Raw genomic sequence first — 4,256 nt, 5'->3', positions numbered from 1 at the left:
CCCGGTCCGCCAGTCCGAGGACTCGGGGACGGAGGAGGAGCGAAGGGAGGCGGGCTCGGCCTTCCCAGCCAGTCCCACCCACCCTGTGCTGCCCCTGCGAAGCGCACGGTCCTGGAGCCTCTACTGCCGCCTGCACCGCCCCTCCCTGCAGACCGGTTGTCTCGCCTGCCACCTCCAGTTGATCCGGATCTCTCCGAGCAAGGCCAGAGCAAAAAGCTCTCTCCAGGAGTGGTTTTGAGTCGTGGGCTGTTTTAGTCAGCAGCTGCCTTGCAAGTGCGTAGTCATGAGGTTGATCCCCACTACAAAAAAAAAAAAAAAAAACTTCCCAAAACTGCATGAAGAAACGCGAATGAGTGCAAAATGTCTTACATAGCCCACACTGCCTTCTAAGAAGGCAATGAAAAAGTTTCCTTGAAAGCTTTTGCTAAACTCCTGATGAACAAAAATAAACTCATTAACTGCCTTTGTAACTCAGAGTAGGTTGTGCCTCTCTTCCAGGCTCCATCCAGTCATTTGTGAACTAAAGTTAGACCTATGATACTGACCTGTGGAGTGTGCACAGATGAGTGTGCATAAAAATCATCTGGAATCTATAAATGCAATAAAATGATTGCAGCATTCTGACCCAAGCCTCAGGGGCCCAGTAACACAGTTGTGTGCTAGTTAGAAAAAGACAACAGTTTAGTGGAGGAATCAGAAAAATTTGAGTAGACATTTTGTGAACAGCCATTCCTTTGGCAACACTTAATTGGAAATAATATCCCTTTCTTATCTTCCAACCAACAATGAAAAAGAATCACTGCCCATCCAAGGGGGTCCAATTAGAAGTAGGTGCTTATCTGGGGAGACCAATGAAGAAAAGTCACTTTCTATGATACACTGTCTGACAGATCAGTTGAGAACAGAATTGAGGACAGATCTGCTTGTTCATCTATGCTACCCTCTTAGGGTACCCTTGTATAAATCTATAATGAGCATTTTTTCTAGGGCACCACCTCAGAAAGAGTGGAAAGGCATGGGCCTTACTCTCACAGCATATCCAGTCTAGCTGAGCTGACCAGAAGATTCTTAGATAAGGACAGAACAGACTGACTTAGCAGCTGGCTCAAGCAAAATCCTGTGGGGACCCTGGGAGAGATTCTGAAGGGGAGTGGGAAAGAGTTGCTAGAATGAGCAAATAAAAATATAGGACCCTCCAATTAAACTTGATTACTACATTAATATAACAAATAACTGTTTAATCCAACTGGAGGCCACGCAATAGTTGGGACATAATTATGCTAAAACATTATTCATCACTAATCTGAAATTCCAATTTAACTGAGCACTGTCTATTTATTTGGCAACCCAGGGTGTGTGTGCATAAGTTACAGGTATGACAACGACATGGTAGCCTTGACCAACAGGTGGATTTTGATGCTCCAGAAAGCCCTGCTTTGGAACAAGGAACTCTGAAAGTATTAGTTGGTGAGGACACTGTGGGCTGACCTGGAGTGCAGTCTGCACTTTCCAAGTCTTTCTCTCCATCTTTTCTTCCAGTATATGCCAGAGCTTCTGCACTGGGAAAAGAGGAGAAGAGGGAAGCTGTGGTTCTCTGGAGGGCTGGGTGTCTTGGAGGAAACAAGCTTGGCCGCACAGACAGCTGGCCTTGCCTTTCTTTGCATCTTGGGCTAATCCAGGCCCAGCAACCTCACAAACTAGAATGGCTTGCTGCATTTGAAAACTGACTTCCTTTAATCTTGTTAGTTGTATTGTTTTATCACATCCTGATCATTTCTATTGCTGCTTGTGGTCCCTTACAGATGCCATATGGACTTGGAGGTGCCAGTAAGAACTTAGACAGAGCAGAGCCTCTGCTACTCACACACTCACTGTGGGCTTAAACCATGCCTTTGCATCGGATACCCTCAATTCCCAGGAAGGGAGCATGTTGCTATAGTCAGTATCTGGGTAGCAGGGGGCTTTTGTCCCTTTTCACTTCCAAAGACTTCCTTAATCCCAGGGCACCAAATTCTGTGACCTTCTTCAACACCCCGAGGTCTGCAAAGTTTCACGACAGACTTGCTGTATGTTTTCATTTTCTGGGATATCGCCGGAGCTAAATCATTGGACAGGGTGGGAAAGGAGGGCAGATTACTGTACTGATGCTCAGGAATCAGGGAATCCGAGCAGGAAGAGAAGATGAGAAGGACGGGGCAATTTATTGGAAAGAGCTCATCCCATAGTGAAGGAGTGGAATAGCTTCTGAGAAGAGATTCACAAGCACATTCTAAAGATGCCCCTGCCAAAACAACACTGTGCAACAAGTCCTTCCAGGGATCTAATATTATTATTCCTTCTCTGGTGGGATGGGGTGGGGCTGGGGTGGGAATGAGGAGTTAGAACAAATAAAAATGATTAATACTTATTGCAAAATTAATATGTGCCATAGTTTATGATAGCCAAATCTTGGAAATAGTCTAAATGCCTATCAACTGGTGATAGATAAAGAAGATGTGTTTTTTTTAATACAGTGGAGTACTACTCTGCCATAAAGAAGGATAAGTTTGAGATATTCCTAGGTAAATGGATGCATCTTGAGACCATACTTTTAAGTGAAATAAACTGGACACATGTAAATACTGTATCGTTACTCTGGTATGAGAGACTGAAAGTGCAAATAAGGACCAAAATGTATATTAGATATTGTAAAATAGAAAGAATATGTTCAAAGGGAAAGGGGAACAAAGGAGGTGGAAGGGGGAAGGGAAAGAAGGGAAAAGTAAAAGGTAAGAAAAGAATGAAAAAATGGAAATGATGTTTTTTTGTAAATGGGAGGGAAGGAAGGGTTGAAGAGGAATGGGGAAAAAAAAGAATCAAGTTATATCACGTACAAGTACAAATTCTCTATGATAAATCATCATGTATACCTAAAATGTACTAATAAAATCTGACTGAAAAAATTAATACGTGCCATAGTTGTGATATGTGCCTAATATAACGCAAGCCGGTGAATCTTATGAAAAACTATGACAATCATCCGTATTTTAAAGGTGAGGGCCAGAGATTTAATTCAGGAGCACAAGCACCTGCCTGGCAAGTACAAGGTCATGAGTCTGAACCTCAGTACAAAAGAGAGGAAAAAAAAATAAAGAAGAGACACAGAGATCATATCATTTGTCCAAGGCTATCATCTAATAATGGGGCCAGGATTCAAACCTGCATGGCGTAACTCTAGATCCTAGACCTGTACCTACTACATTATCTTGCTTCAAGTCAAATTTATAAAATGTAGTTCTTGGTCACTTGAATATAATCACCTAGAAGCACCTGGAGTGGGGGAACAGACTGCTTGCCTAGTCGGCATGAGGCCCTGGTTCCATCGCACCACACCTCCTCCCAAATTTCAGACCCTGATACATACTCCAGACCAATTGATTTACTGAATACCCAATACCAGAGTCCAAGAGGAAGACAGCTCTAGATTTTCCAATGGTCTAGTTCTCACCTCTTCTCTTGTCCCATGTTGGTTGAGTGGTTTCTGACCCAAGTGGGCTGACACCACCTATTCAGAGAGAACTATCCCTCCTTTCTTCGCCTCTCAGGCCTGGGGTCTGGCTCAACTCCAAAAGGCTCCCAAGCTGCCCAAGAGTGGACAGTACTCCTGTGGAACTCCTGGTGGGTCTTGAACATTGCCAAAAGGAGTAACTAGCAATTGCCACTCAGGGCCATTTCTCCTGCTCTGCCAGAAGGCCACAGCAGGATCCCTTGAATCAGGCAGGATGTGTGGGTCTGGACAAAGAACCTCTAGCCTCAGTTTCTCTCTAAATAACAGGAGGAACAATTGGTTTTCTCTCTGCCCTTTCCTCCTCCCCAGGAAATATGTAGAAACAAAGTAGATTTTATCTGAAAGAATTCTGGGCTCTGGAGAAAGGCATTTATGGGAGGACCACCCTCAAGAAACCATAAGAAGAAGAAGAATAAGAGGAATAACGTGGGCAAGCAATGAGCTTGAGAGAGGTGGAGACAGGCTTTCTCCAGGGTTGTGAGGACTTCAGCGGGGAAATGTGGATTCATTACTGTTGCTTCTGTATCTTTCACCCCATGAAGTCCTGACTTTGTAGCAACTACCTCTGCTTATGGAGGTGAGGTTTCCTTGCTCCAGCACATGGCAGATGCAGGCTTCTTAGGCTCGATCACATTCGCAAGCACACCTGCCTACCTGAACAGAAACGCATCTGCAAATGCTCCTGGAGAAAGCAAGAAATTTGGAGTAA

The sequence above is a fragment of the Cavia porcellus genome, unplaced genomic scaffold (assembly GCF_034190915.1).
Source record: "Cavia porcellus strain 051 isolate PalLab524CR breed Dunkin Hartley unplaced genomic scaffold, mCavPor4.1 scaffold_6, whole genome shotgun sequence".
Taxonomy (NCBI): Eukaryota; Metazoa; Chordata; class Mammalia; order Rodentia; family Caviidae; genus Cavia; species Cavia porcellus.
This window is presented reverse-complemented; position numbering follows the sequence as displayed.